This window comes from Triturus cristatus, chromosome 9 (genome assembly GCF_964204655.1).
Source record: "Triturus cristatus chromosome 9, aTriCri1.1, whole genome shotgun sequence".
Lineage (NCBI taxonomy): Eukaryota > Metazoa > Chordata > Amphibia > Caudata > Salamandridae > Triturus > Triturus cristatus.
The window spans coordinates 838,923,235-838,943,653 of NC_140592.1; the positions used below are offsets into that span (position 1 = coordinate 838,923,235).

Genomic DNA, 20,419 nt, shown 5'->3' on the forward strand with positions numbered 1-20,419 from the left:
CCACTGTAGTGGCCAGGGCCTTTCTGGAAATCTTTTCCAGGGTGGGCTTCCCTAAGGAGGTCTTAACAGACAAAGGAACAAACTTCATATCTAGTTATATCGCTGCCATGTGGAGTGAACTACAAGTTTACCACACCCTACCATCCACAGTGTAATGTTTAGATATCCAGTTAGGGGTCCATTGTGTCTAGAGAAGAAAGGCTGGGAGCAACCACTCAAACCTCCTAAACAGGACATTGTGGACTATGTCCATGGCCTGCGTTCACGCATGGCTGAATACACGAAGAAGGCCAGCAAAAACCTGAAGGCCAGTTAATAACTTCAAAAAGCTTGGAATGACCAAAAGGCTGTCTTGACTGTTTACCAGCCAGGCTAGAAAGTGTGGGTGGAGCCTGTGGATCCAGCAGCTCCCCAAGTCAAATGGTGTGCCTGCCACACTATCCTTGCACAAAAAAGTGAGGTCACCTACTTGGTGGAGCAAGGTACTCCCGGTAGTCCAAATAGGTTACTTCATGTGAACCGCCTAAAATCTTTTGTGGACAGGGCTGACACGGGCTTGCTCATGGCAACTGATGAGGGACAGGAGGAAGAAAGTAATTCTCTCCCTGATCCTCTCTCTCATAACCCTGATGATGGGTCAGTGGATGGAGTAGCCTGGGCAGGTAGCCTCACTGACCAAGAACAAGCTGATGTAGACAAGTCCTCAATCAGCACAGACATATGTTCTCCCTGACATCCAGTCAAACCACCTGATGTACCCATGAAGTGGACACAGGTGACAGCCTGCCTGTGAAAAGTAAAATATACAGACAGCCTGAGCATGTCAGGGATTGCATCAGGACAGAGGACCAAAAGATTTTGGAATGGGGGTCACTGACCCTTCAGATAGCCCCTGGGCTAGTCCAGTAGTCCTTGTGCCAAAACCTCACACCAAGGGTGAAAAAAGAGAGATGAGGTTTTGTGTGGACTACAGAGGCCTCAATGCAGCCAACAGGAATGATGCCCTTCCTATTACAAGGCCAGATGAATTTATAGATACTTTGGCCTCAGCCAAATGTCTGAGTACATTTGACATGACTGCTGGCAAATCAGACTAGCTGAGGATGCCAAGGCAAAAACAGCATTCTTAACCCCTAGTGGGCATTATTAATTTATTGTGATGCCCATTGGTCTGAAGAATGCACCTGCCACATTTCAGAGGTTGTTGAACAAAGTCCTAACAGGTCTAGAAGCCTATAGTGCAGCATATCTACGTTATATAGCTGTTTTGAGCTCCACCTAGGATGATCACCTTGTCCACCTCAGAAATATTCTGGAGAACCCTGCATAAGACAGGCCTCACTATCAAGGCAACCAAGTGCCAGATAGGGTAGAGTAAGGTTGTGTACTTGGGCCACCTGGTAGGTGGAGGCCAGGCTCAACCATTGGAGAGCAAAATCCAGACCATTGTGGACTGGATTGATACCACTACCCAGACTTAGGTCAGAGCTTTCTTGGACCTGAGTGGGCACTAAAGGAGATTTGTCAAGGGATATGGGTCCATAGTGACTCCCCTGAATGATCTTATATATAAGAAAATGCCCATTAAAGTTCAGTGGACAGTAATCTGTCAAAAGGCATTTGATGACCTGAAGCAGGCCATGTGTACTGCTCCCATCCAACAAAGTCCTGACTACTCCAAAACTTTCATTGTCCCGAAAGATGCATCTGAGATAGGGGTAGGGGCTGTGTTATCACAACTAAATGCAGAGGGCCAGGATCAACCAGTAGCTTTTATCAGCATCAGATTGACCCCCAGGTAGAAACGTTGGTCAGCCACTGAGAGGGAAGCCTTTGCTGTGGTCTGGGCCTTGAAGAAGCTGAGGCCATACCTGTTTGGCACTCACTTCATTGCTCAAACAGACCACAAGTCCCTCTTATGGCTTAAACAGATGAAGTGTGTTTGGTTTTAAGTTGAGGGTGCCCCTGCATGAGCAGGACACCCCTACAACCTTCAGAGTCCATTTTCCCGGGTTGTAGTGCATCAGCCGTTACGATACATGGAGTGGCCATACGTCATTACACGATGACCATATCTCAAATCTGCTGTAAAGAACCCTGTCATGTTTGGTATCAAACCTGGTGGAATCATACCTCCACACCATAAACGGTGTGGGAGGTATGATTCCAAGCACTGTAAAGCTCCTCCGGGAGGCCCTCAGTGCTCCCGGTACCAGTCTTCTAGACCCGGACAACACAACATGCCTGCTGCCGACCAGAGACACGATTCTGTCCTCCTGCTGCTGAGCCAAGCTCGAACAGGGGAAGGCAGAATAATAGGTATCCTGTCACAGGGAGTTGTGATGACCTCCCAGACAGGGTTTAGTGTATTGGGGTCTGGTGGGAGCGCTTGCCAGCGCCACTCATTCTGCTTGAGGGGCACATTTGGTGCCCTCCTTCCATAGTCCAGTTCAAACCAGCTCAGGGAGCCGTTGGCTCCCGCTCTGGCGCAAAACTGGACAAAGGACATGGTAGTACCCTCCCCACTCTCCGACCCCTCCCCTGGGAGGGAACCCTGAATCGTCCCAAACCTTTCCTTAGGGTACTTAAGGTCTTATTTGTAGGTGGGTCCCTAGATTCATGGTGGGACAAGATTCATTTCAAGACACCATTTCTTCTTCGACCGTCTGGGGACTCTGGACTTCATTCTGAGTATCGAGACTGCAACTAGGAAGACTCCTGCTGCTCCTGGTCTCGTTGCCCTGCTCGTCTGCTGCAACGTCCGTGCCTGTGCTCCATACAGGAACCTTCCAAAGGTCTGTGGACATCCAAGACACCTGAAGGAATCGCCCTTAAAGTCAAAGAGTCACTTCCTAGCATCTGCAGGCATCGCAACAAAGCTGGCCGGTCTGCTGATCCCGAGCTCCAACGTTCTCCGAAAGGCTCAGCAACACAGGTGGTGGTTCTTCACATCCCTCGAGGCCTACCCTGACCTCTCACCAAGTTTGAGGCCAGTATCCCACGCAGGAGCGGCAGGAACCGAACCCCTGTGCACCGCGTCGACTTGCCGTTGCAAAGACTTGGTGGCTTCCTTCCTCTAAGATCTTTAGGGTCCAAGTAGCTCCAACCTCAAGCAACTCTTGTGAACAAGATCTTCGTCCTCACCGCATCACTTGCAACGTGGGCCTGCATCTTTGGTGAGCTGCTTCTGGTCCTCTTGCGACTCCAGTGGTTCTGCCCTGTGGGTCCTCTTGAGGGTGTTCTTTCATTTCTGCAGGCTCCCCTGATTGCTCGGCCCTGCTTGTGGTGTCACCTGGTCCTTGCTAGTCCCAACACTGCACCTTCTTCGCTTTCCACATTGTTTGCAGTTGCCAAGGCTTGTTGGTGCTCCAGACGGACACCGATCCCTCAGCTCTCGACATCCGACGTGGCAAAGCTCGTAAACGGCTCCTGGTCTTCCACAGCGTTTCCTGGTCCTCATAGCTGTAGCTCCAAGGTCATAGTCGGCTCTCCTGCAACACCCGATATCAGTGGGCATTCGTCTTCTGTGCCTCCTATTCAAACCTCAGTGGAATAGACTCTGTCCCCTCTGCTTGCATGTACTTCTCATCTTGAATCCACCTTTGGGTTCGACGGGACATTTTCACCTTCTCCAGAAGCGGCATCTTCCGGAAGTCCTCCATTGAGTTTGACTGCGGTTTCCGACACCACTTCACACCTTTGCACCCGGCTTCCCTGGTGTAGGTATCCTGGTTCCTAGGGTATCCACGGGTAGGGTGGCTTTCCAACTTCCTGTCTCCCACGGGGTTTCTTAAGGGTCCATTGAGAAGGGTCCTTCTTCTTTAAAATTGCAACCGCGACTTATCCGTTGACTTGTATTGAGTACACAGTCGTGTTCCCACACTGCACACAACCTCAGTGGGGCTCCTAGATACTCACCTTGGGTGGTTCCTTGGGTCCCCAGCACTTATACGTCTTCTGGGTATAGTCTTGACTGGTGTCATGGTTCGCATACCACTATTATAGTATTAGGTTTGATCTCCTCCTGGCGACCACTGTGTATTTGTGCTATTTACCTGTTTTGTGTGCATTGTGTATATCTCTTGGTAGGAGATATCTGTATGTGTTAGTGAGTGTCTTATAATAAATACAATTTTTTATAAATACACTGTATGGTTCTTTTTCACTAAATCTATACCAATAAGATTATGTTCTGGTCAAACAAGGGGCTTTAAACTCCTTCTGGACTAAGCCTGAAGGCTGCTCTCCACCGCTACCAGTTAGAGAGCTTTCTAAGATTATCTAATACCACTAAAATCACCATAAGGGTTGTCTGGATTAGTGCAGGGTGACCACTTACAAAAGTGTGCACAATATAGTAAGCCAGCTTCTCACGTTGACCATACGACTTTACAATGGCACAAAACAGCCCTTCTCTGGTTTAATTTATAGCATTATTCATTTCAACGTAGTGTGTTAGAATAGCTCTACTGCGTTGTGTGGAAAGGAGAGAGCACAACAGCACCATATCTATTAATATATAGCAGTGATGCTCACTCTAATGCTGGCCTACCTAAGGCTACCTTGTATGCATAGTTTTTAGACGAGCTGGGTACCCTTCTAGCACAAAATTCTATACTTTGACAAATTTTAACACTTTATCACTTTGTATGTATGGTTTGCACCTGCCTTAAGGAGATGTAAATTTACTATGCAAACCCCTTTCTATCAAATTTAGAATTTACAGACTAGCATCACAATCCATGGTTAGGTACATGGGTATGTCTGCACATGGTATGCCCCCTTTTTCTTTTTTTATACATACTTTATTGAAAGACCATTATACCAAATCCAATGCAATTTTACATAAAGGCAGTCATTTTCCTCTTACAATGGATACAGCATAGATATTTCGTGAAATTACCATCTTTCCTCCCCTCCCATCGTTAGGCTGGAAATGGGAAATAAATAAGGTCCGGTGACCTCTCGTATAGCTGCCCACTGCAATAATGGCAAATAAATGAGTTGCATAGTGTTATTACTTTTTCAGTTAACATAGATAACAAGTTCAACTATGTCCCTTCCCTCCCTAACCCTCCCAGCCACCCCCGCCCCCCACCCCCCCGCTCCTGGTCGTTCGCTATTTTCTGTGTCCACCTCAAAGAGGAGTGCTAACAGGGTAGTACAGTCTGGTTCGCGATAATCATGTAATGTGATGTATAGGTCCCCATCTTGAGACCTACTGAGGAATTCTCTCTAAGTGCTTACAAGGTTTGAGTACCTGGAGGGGGCAGTAAGTCAAGTGATTCAAACTCGTGTAACACTGCCTCCTAGTCCATTGAGATGGGTTGTTTCCGAAGCCCCTTCTCTTCCTCCCTCCGAAGTGCCGCCCCCTCTGCCTTTCCCCATTAAATCATGTCATCTTGCCAACTGGATAACGCTGGACACCTGGGGGACTTCCACCTCATAGTGAGAGTTCTTACAGCTAAAATGAGGGCTAGGTCTATGAATCTCAGTTGTACTTTCTGGACTCTCGAGCATCTGCGGAGGCCCATAAGGCAGTTCAGGGCATCATCTGCTATAAGGGTTTGTGTGGCTTCGCCTAGGGCTTGACGAATTCCCTCCCAGTAGTTCCGAAGGTGTGGGCAAGATCACAGCATATGGAGAAAATCCGCTTCATCTCCTTTACAGCGGGGGCAACAGTGTGAAGCGTCAGGAAACATACGATGGATCCGCTTGGGGGTGAGATATGCCCGATGTAGGATCATGGTCTGGATGAATTTTAGTTTGGCATTACGGGAAACTCTTTTGGGGTGTTCTAGCATGCACTGCCAAGCCTTATCGGTAATCTCCGTGGTAGAGTCCCCAGACCATTGCGCTGTAAGTGAAGTGAGAGTGATTGCAGCGTGCATCCGTATACCTGTGTATAACCAATGAACCAAATGTCCCCCCTTCCCCATGTAATATAGTAGATGTACCAGATTGTGCTGTGTGGGTTCGCTGCGCTGTGGTGCCCATGTGTTCTTTATGTAGTGGGATATAGTGGCGTGCAATAGATATAATCGTGGCGATGCGCCTGTGGTCTGTAAAAAGGTGTTGTGGTCCGTCAAGTGTCCGTCACTAAAGAACACTCCAATGTCCTCCACTCCGGCCTCTATCCAATCCTGTATACTGGTCTTCGCGAGCCTACCTTGTGGTGTGGGTATACCCAAAAGAGGGATATTCGGCGAGTAATGAGTCGCCATGGAGGTGTATGTTAATGCCTTCCTCCAGCATTGTAAGGTGGTAGTCATAAAGGGGGACTGTCCGGGGGGACTGTCCGAGGGGATCTTAACCTTGGGCAACAGCAGGGAGTGTATGGTATGCCTCCTTGAAGTAAAATAGCGCACAGGGCTATTATAAGTTGTTTTAGGGCTACTTTCCTAGGCAAATAAGGATTTGAGCTGGAATCAAATCCCAAATCACTTTGCACTCAGGTACAAAGTGTTGGTAAATTTGCCTCAAACTCAGGATTTGAAACCTAACACAATGACTGGGGGTATCTATACTAATACAAATGTACTACTACTCAAAGGAACCCTATTTGGGAAACCACAGAATATCGAAAGATTGAGGAGAAAAAACAATGTTCTAAACCTATGTTATGCAGTTGGTATTGAGTGCTTTCAAGTCCATTCATGGCTCAGTGTGCTAAATTAGAAGGACTTATGAACTCCAAGTGACAAAAGGTTCTCTGTGACTAAAGCAGTAACCCACTGAGCTATCTACACAAAATACAAATTTGCCTTCTGCAGGTTACAGGTTGTGCTTTGCAGCATGAACATTAACCCTCTAGGCTGCTCTATCATGAATCAAAACTGACTAGACAAGTCACAGATCTCTTCAACAAATGCAATAACCACTATTTTTACCATAGCATTATTATTATCCCCTGAAAACTGCACACAAAGATGACTAAAGGGCAAAGGCTTGAGGGTGCCCTTCGAGCATGGCAACCATTGTGGTGGTACTGGTCACATCACCTAAAGTCAGTACTGTATGCAACTTTGAAAGCTGTTTTTGATCAATAATTTTTTTTAACACCATTCTCTTCACAGCCACCAGGGGTCTGTATTTTGGAAACAGCAAGTAAAACCTGGGGGAAGAGTATTACCTTTGAATTATGCTCTAGGAGTACCTGCTTTGGATCTTATTTATGTATGCCGATGAACAAGTTCCTTACCTGCGCTAACCCCAATCACATGAATAGTATAACTATAGATTCCTCACCTTTTGACTTAACCTAAGCACCGGACCACATCCAGAAACTTTCTAAGCAACTGCTCCCGTGAACCAATGTGTGGTGCCAAAAGTCACCACAGTTGCTCTGAAAGCCACCTCCCCCGGATAACCTCTCCAGCCCAGCAGTGACGCATCAGCCTCCACTGTCAGCTATGAGCGGGTAACGGAGAGGGGTCTGCCACTGGTCCAACTGTGGTCAAGCAGCCACTACTACAGCTCTAGTGCAGTCTCCTCCAAAACCTGGACAGCATTCAGAAAGTTTCCTTGGTGCTGAGCCCACTGACGCTTCAGTTTCCATTGTTGGGCCCACGTATGCCACCTGCTGTAGTCAATCAGTAGGATGCAAGAAACCACCCAGTATAGAAGCTTCAGAGCTGTTCTCATTGACATCCAGCACGGAGGGCAAAACATTGGGATCATAGGCAGAATGTCCTGGGCTCGCTGCAATGGAGGGAAGGCTTTAAATGCACAGTGTTCAGGACTGCTCCTATAAAACAAAGCCTCTGTTAATGAGTTAGGTGTAACTTCAGCTCATTGATTGAGAACTGCAATTATGTCAGGATGTTTGTCGTTGTCTGAAAGCGATCTCCGATCTCAACCGTTCTCTCACACTTTCCAACTCTGTAAAGCCCCTGGGAATCATCCTAGACAAAAACATGTCATTGAAGGAACACATCCACAATTCTGCAAAAGGTGCGCTCTACACCGTAAAACATCTCAAGAAATTCAAACAGTTTATTCCACCTGATGACCTAAAAACAGTAGTGCAATCAATTGTCCTCTCAAAACTCGATTACGGCAATGCCATAATCACCGGGACCACCAAGAGACTCTAAGAACAACTCTTAATGCAGCCGCTAGACTCCTCACTGCTACTAAAAGATTTGAGCACATCTTGCCTGCTGTCAAGAGTCTCAAGAGTCTCAATTTGCTCCCAATAAAAGGAAGATGCATATCCAAGACAGTCTGTATCACCCACAAAGCCCTTCACACTGCAAACCCTAAATATTTAGAACATTAACTATTGAGAGTGGGTAGGACTTTGGAATTAAGAATCTCCAAATCATTCTTTCTCAACCCTCCCACACTGAAAAAAAAAACCATCCCAGGCGCGTACTTTCTCAGGTAGTGCACCATGGATTTGAAACTCAATTGCTAAAGGCCTCCACTGTAATCCTTTCTATTCTTGTTTCAAATGGAACCTCACATCACTATTGCTGTAAAAATACTTTAACCCGCTCCCCTGAGCTTGCTCCATCAACAGGATTATTCGAGATGGTCGCCAGATCCAACTCAGTGTGTAATCTGTCACTAAAGCCTTGGATGGATAATGTTGCATTTTTTGATATACATATATAATGCACACTGTTTTTCTCTTTCCTTCTGGAAATACTATGTAAACTGTGAATCCATTTATTATTTGCCATGGTCTCTGTCCACATTTCTGTAAAGCGCTCTGATTCCATCGGGTCTAGCCAGTGCTATATAAACTCTAAAATACATAATAAATGAATCCCTTCCAAACCTCTATATATTCAGTGTGTAGTACTGGTTAAAGAATACTCTGTACAACAAATGGTCCTCCTAGTGACAAGAAGCGCATCAGAGCCTTCTTTCTACTTAGTGAGGTATTTCAAGTATTCAATTGTTAGTCTCCTTGGCATCTTGCCCTGCTTGCCACTTGCCGCGTCACGATTTCACCATTCTTGTATTCTATCACTCATCTGTGCGAGCCACGCTTCTCCAGTAGTTTGATGGGGGCAGGGAGTACCTCTAGTCCTAGAAATGGGTGGGAGGTGCTGTGGCTGGGAGTGCAACTTCCTGTCGGCCTCAGCATCCTGGTTCTCCTCACGGGACCCATTGTTCCAGCTCTCTAGGGTGCAAGTTTCCTCCAGGTCTCGAAGGGTGTCCTCGGTCTACTGTTGCGCCATACCTCTTCTCTGTTGAACTTCACATTCTAAGACACTCTTTACTTCCTTTTTCTGGGTCAAAATCCTTTCCTATATTTACCTTTTCTTCTTTTGTCAGTGTTCTTTCTCCTGTCCCTCTTTAATTAAACTTTGTTTTCTTTTCCAATTTGCAGAGGATCAAGGAAATGGGACGGACCAAGCGTGATGACAGTAAAATCATCTGTTGCAGATGGGTATATGAAAATAAGAATGGGGCAGTTCCAAAGCCACCATCCAGTCATCCGGACCCAGGGCACAGAGAACTTGGGCCAGCGTGAGCATTTTGAATTGGTCCTTGCACAGGAAGGTATTGGGAGGGTGAAGATCTAAGAGGGGCTAAAGCCTGATATCTTCCTTCAGCGCGAGGAAACAGTGAGAGAAACAATTTGTCCCTAATTCAGAGTCTGGAATCACTTTGATGGCACTTTTGTACAATAAAGTCTGCACCTAATGCTGAGAATGGACCGGTGCTCTTCTGAGTCGCTTTGATGTGGGCTGAAGGTGTGGTGAGGCAGAAAAAAGGGAGGGGATAATCATGCTGGAAATTTTGGAGGACCTGTCTGTCGCATGTGATGGAACACCACCCTGGGAGAAAGTACAGGATCCTGCCTCCAGCACGGTGTTTGTGTGCCACTAGGTTGCTGCAGAAGGAGGACACTAGAAGGACTGATGCCAGTTGGAGCCTGCATGTTGCCTGCCAGAGCCACATCCCAGCCTCAAAACTACTGGGGTGGCAGCAGTGGGGGCTGGGAAGACAGATGGTGCCTGTATACCAGCCCCCTGGAGGGGCCTGACGACCCTTAATTGACGAGAAAACAAAAAGCAAAAGCCGGCCAGACTATTTCTAAAGCGCTCCAAGGCAGAATCAGCTTTCTCACCAAATGGGCATGAGCCATTTAAAGGCATATCTATAAGGAATGCCTATACGTTACCCAAAACACCTCTAGATCTAATCTGCACATGGCAGCGAAGCACACTTGTGCTCATCGCATGCCACAATCAGTAGTATTAAAGCCAGCACATATCAGATTTTTAGCCGCATCTTCCCCATGTTGAATGGTCTGAGCCAAGGTGGCCTTACATTCTTCTGTGACTGCCAGCAAGAACTTGCTGGTCATGTCCCAGAGGGCATGCATGCAGCAATCCAATAGGCAAGCAACATACAAGGACTTTAGGGCTAAGCCCGCCAAACAGAACAAACATTCTGAACACCTCAATCCTCTGATTCCCTGGTCACTCTGTAGAAAAGGGTGGGAGGGAGGGGTGGGGCAGTTAATGGAATGAATTGGGGTTCACCTTATTGGTGGAAGCCTGGACGACCAGGCCTGCTGGAGTAGGATGCCGTGAGAGAAAGTCAGGGTCCCAGGGTGCTGGTCGGTGCATCTGGCCACCTGCCTATTCACCAGTGAACAAGAACAAGGCTTTGACCAAGTGCCCATCAAGGTGTCAATGGGGCGTCATTGAACTGGAGAAAGGGCTCAGGTTACACAACATATGTAAGATCATTTGTCTCAACTTTAGCAGAAAGCAGTTGTAGGTCTAGGAACTCTGTAGCAAGTCGAACACCGCAGCAATATCTTCAGTTGAGGGCTCAAGAACCAAAAACAACCCTGTATCATGGGAAGTGTCAAGCCCACTGGCCTCCTGTAAGTCCATGTAGAAAATGTCACCATCATAGCGAGGAGGTAAACCATCCCGATCCCCATCATCCTCCTCTCTCGGCAGTAGTAAGCTCTGGTTAGCATCGGAGCCAAATAAACAATGGAGTCTCTGACAATGCCTCCAGAAAGTGTCACAGTAGGTTCAGAGTATGACCTTGGTTGGGGTCAAGGCAAAGCCGGCTCGGTGTCAGACAGTAAAGTTGGCACCGGATCAACCTCTGGTGCCGGTAGCCTTGGCTAGCTGGGAACAGACTGGCACAATCTAGCGGCTCAGCCGGTGCAGAGGACACATTTGCCAGCAGAAATTCATCTGTTGGCCTCTAGGGATCCTTGGGGCTCCTAGATACGCCAGAGGAGGCCGGAAGAGTGGCAAATGTGAACAGCATGCCCTCCTCAAAGGCCTTGACTGAATGCAGCACAGCCAATGGCCTGGGGTACTACTCAACCCGCTCCTCATTCTGAGATTGGGAGCGAGACAGAGTGGCACCTTGACGCTCTGATGACTTCTCTTTATTTAGACCATGGTAAAATTGGGTTGAGTCCCACTTTGTGTTCTTATGTTTTCTCTCAAACTTTGACTTACCTGATGACTTTGGCAGTGACGAACAAGTTACTTACCTTCGGTAACGATGTATCTGTAAGAAACATTAGTTAGTTAGATTCCTCACCTTAGAATATCCCCAGGCGTCAGGCTGGATCCGGAAAGATTTTTGTAGCAATACCCCTTGCGCGTCGCTAGGCCTCCTCTGCGGCTCCGCGTCCGCCATTGGCATCGTGCGCCGGAATGACGTCGGAGTACTTAGACGCCGCCCTCGCGCGCTGACGTCAGTTCTTGTACATAGCTTTCCGCGCCAGGAACACAGAGCCATGCAAGAGACCGACACTGGTGCCAAAAAGTCTAGGGCCCTGAACAGGATGACCTTAACCCTAGATGTCGGTGAGCGGGGAGGATGGGTGGGTCAGTGAGGAATCGAACTAATGTTTCTTACAGATACATCGTTACCGAAGGAAAGTAACTTGTTCATCTGAAAGAAACACGTTAGTTAGATTCCTCACCTTAGAATAGATACCCCAGCAATACCAACCCCGGTGGAGGGTCTGCGAACCAAGATCACACCAGAAAGTCCTGGAGAACAGAACGGCCAAAGAAGCCATCTCTCCGGACTTGGCTGTCCAGGCAATAGTGCTTGGCGAACGTGTGCAGTGAGGCCCACGTCGCCGCCTGACAGATGTCCTGCAAGGGAACTTCCCGTCCCAGGGCAGTAGTCGCCGCAGTGGCCCGGGTGGAATGGGCTCGCAGCCCAACAGGAGGGTCCTTTTTCGCCAAGGAGTAACAAAACTTTATACACAATACGACCCACCGTCAGATGGTCCGCTTGTGTACAGCCCTCCCCTTCTTAGCACCTACGTATCCAACAAAAAGTTGGTCGTCCACCCGGAACTGTCTGGTGCGGTCCAAATAAAAGGACAGCGCACGTTTGGGGTCCATACGGTGGAACCTCTCTTTCTCTTTCGAAAGATGCGGAGGCGGAAAGAAGGTGGGCAATGTGACCGATTGCCCGATGTGAAAGGGGGTCACCACTTTTGGAAGAAAAGAAGGTCCGGAGGACAACCTTGTCCGGATGAACAGAACGAAAGGGAGGCTTAGATGACAGAGCCTGGAGCTCACTCACCTATCTAGCCGAGGTGATAGCTACCAGGAAAGCAGTCTTAAGAGTCAGACGACGAAGAGGACAATTGTGAAGAGGTTCAAAGGGAGCGCACATCAGAAAGGTCAAGACAAGATTCAAATACCACTGAGGCCTTACGAAGGGGACAGGAGGAAACATGTGAGTAATGCCTTTAAGAAAACGCGAAACAACAGGGGACTTGAAAAGAGAAGGCTGATCAGGAAGCCGTAAGAAAGCAGAGATTGCAGAAAGATAACCTTTCAAGGTGCCCAGAGCAGAGCCCTGCTGGGCCAAAGAAAGAAGAAAGAGTAGAACCTCAGAAAGAGGGGCGGAAAGGGGATCCACAGCCTTTGCTGTGCACCATGCCGCAAATTTGTTCCACCTGCAGGCGTATACCGATTTTGTGGAGGGACGCCTGGCTGCCAGAATAACATCACAGACTTCAGGAGGCAAGTCAAATGGCATCAACTGTCGCCGCTCAATCTCCACGCATGGAGGTGGAGACTGGACATGTTCGGGTGGAGGACCGTCGAACAAGTTACTTACCTTCGGTAACGATGTATCTGTAAGAAACATTAGTTAGTTAGATTCCTCACTTTAGAATATCCCCAGGCGTCAGGCTGGATCCGGAAGATTTTTCGTCAGCAATACCTCTTGCGCGTCGCAAGGCGTCGTCTGCGGCTCCGCGTCCGTCGTCGTGCGCCGGAATGACGTCGGAGTACTTAGACGCCGCCCTCGCGCGCTGACGTCAGTTCTTGTACATAGCTTTCCGCGCCAGGAACGCAGAGCCATGCAAAGACCGACACTGGTGCCAAAAATAAAATCTAGGGGCCTGAAAAGGATAACCTTAACCCTAGATGTCAGTTCGCAGAACGGGGAGGATGGGTGGGTCGGTGAGGAATCTAACTAACTAATGTTTCTTACAGATACATCGTTACCGAAGGTAAGTAACTTGTTCATCTGAAAGAAACACGTTAGTTAGATTCCTCACCTTAGAATAGATACCCAAGCAATACCATCCCCGGTGGTGGGTCTGCGAACCAAGATCACACCAGAAAGTCCTGGAGGACAGAACGGCCAAAGAAGCCATCCCTCCGGACTTGGCTGTCAAGGCAATAATGCCTGGCAAACGTGTGTAGCGAAGCCCACGTCGCCGCCTGACAGATGTCCTGCAAAGGGACACCCCGTCCCAAAGCAGTAGTAGCCGCTGTGGCCCGAGTGGAGTGGGCGCGCAGCCCAACAGGAGGGTCCTTTTTTGCCAAGGAGTAACAAATCTTGATGCACAAAACGACCCACCGAGAGATGGTCCGTTTGTGCACCGCTTTCCCCTTCTTAGCACCCACGTATCCAACGAAAAGTTGGTCGTCCAACCGGAACTGCTTTGTGCGGTCCAAATAAAAGGAGAGCGCACGTTTTGGGTCCAGACGGTGGAGCCTCTCTTCCTCTTTGGAAGGAGGCGGAAAGAAGGTGGGCAAGGTGACAGACTGCCCAAGATGAAATGGAGTCACCACTTTCGGAAGAAAGGAGGGTCGAGGCCGAAGGACAACCTTGTCCGGATGAACAGACAGAAAAGGAGGCTTTGAAGATAAAGCCTGGAGCTCACTCACCCGTCTAGCCGAGGTGATGGCTACCAGAAAAGCAGTCTTAAGAGTCAGAAGACGAAGAGGACAATTGTGAAGAGGCTCGAAGGGAGCGCACATCAGGAATGTCAAGACAAGATTCAAGTCCCACTGAGGCATTACAAAAGGGACAGGAGGGAACGTGTGAGTAATGCCTTTTAGAAAGCGTGTAACTACAGGGGACTTGAAAAGAGAAGGCTGATCAGGAAGCCGCAAGAAGGCAGAGATGGCAGCAAGATAACCTTTCAGGGTGCCCAGGGCAGAGCCCTGCCGGGCCAAAGAAAGAAGAAACAGTAGAACCTCAGAAAGAGGGGCGGAAAGGGGATCCACAGCCTTTGCTGTGCACCATGCCACAAATTTGTTCCACCGGCAGGCGTATACCGTCTTTGTGGAGGGACGCCTGGCTGCCAGAATGATATCACAGACTTCAGGAGGCAAGTCAAATGGCATCAACTGCCGCCGCTCAATCTCCACGCATGGAGGTGGAGGCTGGACAGGTTCAGGTGGAGGACCGTCCCCTGCAGCTGCGACAGAAGATCCTCCCGAAGGGGCAGACGTATCAGAGGATCGGTCAACATACTGAGTAGCTCGGGATACCAGTACCTTCGTGCCCAATCTGGAGCCACCAAGATGACTTGGGCCCGGTCGTGCCTGATCTTCTTCAGCACTCTGGGCAGAAGTGGTATAGGCGGAAAGGCGTACAACAGACCGCAACTCCACTCGTGACGAAAAGCGGCGCCGAGCGAGTGCCACCTTGGAAATTCCAACGCGCAGAACTGCTGACATTGCGCGTTCTCTTCGGTGGCGAATAGATCTAACCAAGGCTCTCCCCACTGCTGAAAGAGACCTTGCGCCACTTCGGAGTTCAGACGCCTTTCGTGATCCATCATGCACCGGCGGCTGAGTTCGTCCGCTCTGGCGTTCAGAGAGCCCGCCAGATGTTGAACCACTAGGGTGACGCCCTGGTGTTCCAGCCACGTCCAGAGGCGCAGAGCCTCCTGACAAAGGGTCCACGACCCCACCCCGCCCTGTTTGTTGCAATACCACATGGCGGTGGTGTTGTCCGTGAACACCTGCATGACACTGCCCCTGACAGAGGGAAGGAAGGCTTTCAGTGCAAGCCGGATCGCTCTCAACTCCAACAGGTTGATGTGGAGACGAGACTCCGCCGGAGACCAGAGGCCTCTGATCTCCGCCTCTCCCATATGGCCACCCCATCCCAGGAGGGACGCATCCGTCACTACGACATGCTCCGGTTGGGGAAGGGAGAGGCTTCTGCCCATGAGCCAATCGCGGTCCGTGAGCCACCACTGCAACTGCCGTGCAGTGCCCTCCGAGATCAAGACATGGTCGGACAGGTTGCCGTGATGCTGGGCCCACTGAAACTTCAGGTCCCACTGCAGAGCCCGCATGCGCCGCCTGGCGTGATGCACTAGTAGGATGCAGGAGGCCATCAGCCCCAGAAGCCGCAACACTAGCCTGACCGAAACCCAGGATAGAGGCCGAAAGATGGGAATCAGGGCCTGAATATCCCGGACCCGCTGTTCCGGTGGATAGACCCGGAACTGCGCCGAATCGAGAACTGCTCCGATGAAGAGGAGCGTCTGAGAGGGACTCAAGTGTGACTTCGGCACGTTGATGGAAAATCCCAGCAAATGCAGGAGATCCGCCGTAGTCTGGAGGTGGGAGACGACTGTCTGGGGCGAGCCCGCCTTCAACAACCAGTCGTCGAGATAGGGGAAGACTGGAACCCCTGATCTGCGCAGATGAGCTGCGACCACCGCCATCACTTTCGTGAACACCCGAGGGGCACTGGTGAGGCCGAAGGGGAGCACAGTAAACTGAAAGTGCTCTTGGCCCACCGTGAACCGCAGGTAACGCCGGTGGGCCGGCAGGACGGGGATGTGGAAATATGCGTCCTGCAAGTCCAACGCTACCATCCAGTCTCCAGGGTCTAGGGCAGCTAAAACCTGAGCCAAAGTTAACATCTTGAACCTCTCCTTCCGGAGGAAGGCATTGACGTTCCGGAGGTCCAAGATAGGGCGTAGGCCCCCTTTGCCCTTCTTGGGAACCAGAAAGTAGTGGGAATAACAACCACGACCTACTTCTGGGCTCGGAACGCGCTCGACAGCCCCCTTGGCCAAGAGGGCCGAAACTTCCTCGTGGAGAAGATTCAAATGATCCCCCGAGATACGGTGGTGCTGCGGTGGCATGGCTGGAGGGGTCGTCTCGAAGGGGAGGGAGTAGCCCCTTCGGACGATTTGCAGCACCCACCTGTCCGATGTGATGGACCGCCAGTGGAGGAGGTGATGGCTGTGAGAAGTTGGCCTGATATGTAGTGCTCACTATTCTAGTGATCACTGTGTATCATTCCAAACGACCCTTATTGATGATTGGTTATAAGTCAACCTTTTAGACCAGCTATCCTAGTAGCGTGGATACGAGCAGTCTTAGGCTAAACTCTAGAGGGCGTGTTAAGCCAGCTGTTTACCATCACATATACCCCTTGAACACCAAGTGAAAGGACACCACACAAGTTGTTATGAAAATAAAAGGATATTTATTTATAACAGGACTACCCTGGCTCTTTATGAGTCAGGGAGCTAAGCACACTACAAAACTCTTAGGAAAATACTTCAGTTGCACAATTTACACAAATGCCCGAGGGGCACGAGAAACCACCTACACTAACAGTGAAATGCGAATGGTTAGAGTCTGGAGATACTGATCCCGGAGTGATCCGATCAGTGGGACTAAACGAAAAAGGAACTGGACACTTGTAGAGCGAACCTGCGATGGAGCACCGAGATGCTCGAGTTACCTAGCCCGGAGGCTGCGGCTGCGTGAAGTTCGTCAAGATGTCGGGAGTCCTCGTGTAGTCTCAGGAGCCTGAAAGAAGAAGTTGCTGGCAGGCGACCAGTGACGATGTTCAGAGCGATCCAAGCCTGGATCGGTGGTGAAGGAAACCTGAAAGCAGAGGGGACTCAGTTCTCAACCGCTAGCCAGCGATCGTGTGGGTACCAGGAGGGTACCGGCGGAAGTCACCTCGACCAGGTGAGTGGGTGACGTCGGACTCGGCTGTTCCTCGGACCAGGAGGCGCGGTGGCGACCAGGATGGAGGGCGAGCTGTCCCACGAAGGTGTCTACTGTCGATGATGCTGGGCCCAGGAAGGGGCAGCGGATCTTGGCAGTGGCCACCCAAGCGGGGGAGTCAAGATGGCGTCGGGAGTGGACCAGGAGGGTCCGGGGTACTCCTCTGTTGAAGGGGAGCAAGAGCCAGTCTGGAGCAACCAGACTAGTGATGAAACAAAACGTGGTGTGTCGTGAAGCGGGCCACAAGCCGGTCGGCAAGTGGTCGGACAACGCGGTGAACAGCAAGGAGCGGAAGGGCCCCCCACGCAGATCTCGTGGATGCTGGGGAGACAGACTTCGATGCTGGAGCTGCTCAGGGTTTAGGGTTTCTCAAACCCTAGGTGCACTCACTCGAGGGTCCCTCGGTGGGCGTGCTAGATAAGCGTCGTGCAGGTCCTGAAGATAGCCGGTCCCGCAGGTCTCGTCACACCTACGACTCTCAGCTGAGCTGATGAGGGAGGTAAAAGGTCAGAGATGGCAGGGAACTCGGGTCTCGTCGAGCTGGGCAGTCTTGATCCGTAGGAGAGACTTACAGCAAACCGCAAGCGCTTAGGTGGTGCCTGCTGGTGCAGGGTGGCTACTCCTTAGCCACAAGGGAGAGTCTTCAGAAATAGTCAAGAGTTCCTTTCGTGGAAAGTGGTTCGTGATTCGGAGGTATCCGATTATCTGATTATCCAATTTGGGAAGGGGACTCGCTCCTACCTTTATTCTAAGAAAAGGGGCTGGCCCGTGACTAGGTTCTACCTATGGGTGGAGCCAGGAGGGGGGTGGTTACACCCCTATCCTTTGTCCGGCTTCGCGCCAGCTCAGGGGCCGGTGTGCCCCCGAAACTGGTTTGAGCCGGGCTATGCACAGTGAGCACCGGGGTGCCACTTGCAGTCACCTTCCTTTCAGCCCTGCCCACCTGGGATACACAAACCCTGTCTGGGACGGTGCTAACACCGCCCTCGACAGGAAACCCTTTGTCCAAGCTCCCTTTGCTGGAAGGTCCCCCAGCAGCGGGAGGTCAGACTTGTGTCTGGTGGCAGCATCCATTTTGTGATGCTGAGGCTTGAGTCAACTTTAACCGGGGTTCAAGGTTACTTCCATGTCGTGTCCCTCTAAAAGGGGGGGAATGCCAACCCCGTCACCCGGACTGGCGAGGGGTTCGTATTCCCATTCGTATGACACCTTACTCGACATGTGTAGGTGATGCGAGGCCAAAGTTAGCAAATAACCGCTAGGATTATAAGGCATTAAAAGTAGTTGGCCCGCGTCACCATGGAACGGCTATTAGGACTTGGTTCCACAAGCCGTCGACGGGCTCAGCTCGCGCCAGAGCACCGTCCCACATGATCCCCTGCACTCTGCCTTCAGGATTGATAAGGCCTGCCATAGGAGTGACTGATAGGAACCCATGTGTCCATGTTAGGGTTTAGGTGTAGGAATACTACACCTACAGCAACGGGTGATTACACCACGTGGCCCCAGCTGTCGTGCAGCCAGTTGTGTCAGATTTGGGCGGCCATTCCAGGGGTGGCATAATACATGCTTCAGCCCCTGGTAGGCCCTGGGTACACCGATGCCCTGGATACCTGTGGTATGCTGAGACAGGGACTGACAAGGCGGCCCAGTTCCAATTAGTGGATGCACCTAACGTACATGTGTGTTAATTTCGAGAGAGAACAGCTAGGCTGTGGGTCTGATTGGCAGGCCCACAGCCGGAGAAAGTCGTAAACCAATGAAGCAAAAGCAAAAAAATCTGGGTGATCATAGGATTGCAGACCCTACTCTCCTACATGACCCCCCCCCAAACTTTGGGACAATAAGCTAACCTTGACCAGGTGAGTCTTCTTGCTCTAAGTGGAAATACCTGGAGAGCCCATCTGCATTGCCATGATCAGTGCCAGGTCTATGCTCCACTGTGAAGTCCATCCCCTGTAGGGAAATGGACCACCTAAGTAGTTTGGGGTTTTCACCCTTCATTTGATTTAGCCACAAGAGGGGCTTATGGTCGGTCTGAATCTTGAAGTGAGTGCCAAACAAGTATGGCCTCAACTTCTTCAGGGCCCAAACCACAGCAAAGGCCTCCCTCTCAATAGCTGACCAATTCTTCTCTCTGGGGGTCAGCCTCCTGCTAATAAAAGCTATGGGCTGGTCATGACCATCAAAATTCAGTTGCGATAGAACAGCTCCCACACCCAGCTCCGAAGCGTCTGTTTGGACAATGAATGGTTTGGAGTAGTCTGGACTCTTTAGGATAGGTGCTGTGCACATGGCCTGCTTTAGGTCATCGAATGCCTTCTGACAGCTTGCTGTCCACTGAACTTTTTTTGGCATCTTTTTACTTGTCAGGTCGTTTAGCGGGGTCACAATGGATCCATAATTTCTGACAAATTTCCGGTAATAACCAGTCAGGCCCAAGAAAGCTCGAACCTGAGTCTGGGTGGTTGGAGGAGCCCAGTCCTGGATGGCCTGTATTTTGCTCTCCAATGGTTGAACCTGGCCTCCACCTACAAGGTGGCCCAGGTATACAACCTGTGTCTGCCCTATCTGGCACTTGGTGGCCTTGATAGTGAGGCCTGCCTTCTGCAGGGCCTCTAACACTTTCCTCAGGTGGACCAGGTGATCCTCCCAGGTGGAGCTAAAGACAGCGATATCGTCCAGATACGCCGCACAGAAGTCGTCCAACCCAGTGAGAACTCGATTCACCAGCCTTTGGAAGGTGGCAGGTGCATTTTTCAACCCAAAGGGCATTACCACGAACTGATAGTGCCCACCCGGGGTAGAAAATGCTGTTTTGGGCTTGGCCTCCTCAGCTAACCTGATTTGCCAATACCCAGCTGTCAGGTCAAACGTACTTAAGTAGCTGGCCGAGGCCAACCGGTCGATAAGTTCGTCTGCTCTTGGTATCGGGTGGGCGTCAGTCTTAGTGACTGCATTGAGACCTCTGTAGTCCACGCAGAACCTCATCTCTTTCTTACCGCCCTGGGTGTGAGGTTTCGGCACGAGCACTACGGGACTAGCCCAGGGGCTGTCCGAGGGTTCAATGACTCCCAGCTCCAACATTTTCTGCACCTCTGTCTTGATGCAGTCTCTGACATGATCAGGTTGCCGATAGATTTTACTCTTGACGGGCAGACTGTCCC

General features: G+C 50.3%; 1 protein-coding gene and 1 long non-coding RNA gene across 2 annotated transcripts in view; one reads left to right on the forward strand and one right to left on the reverse strand.

Moving 5' to 3' along the window:
* The window catches only part of LOC146798921 (uncharacterized), a 405,452-nt gene extending 395,916 nt beyond the window's left edge, over nt 1–9,536 (forward strand). Inside the window, exon 5 of the long non-coding RNA XR_014968795.1 lies at nt 9,344–9,536. This is a non-coding gene — a long non-coding RNA (uncharacterized LOC146798921). The remainder of the gene's footprint in view (nt 1–9,343) is intronic.
* TDRD9 (tudor domain containing 9) overlaps nt 1–20,419 on the reverse strand; it is a 2,714,501-nt gene that overhangs the window by 1,004,588 nt on the left and 1,689,494 nt on the right. The gene's annotated exons all lie outside the window — the stretch shown is intronic.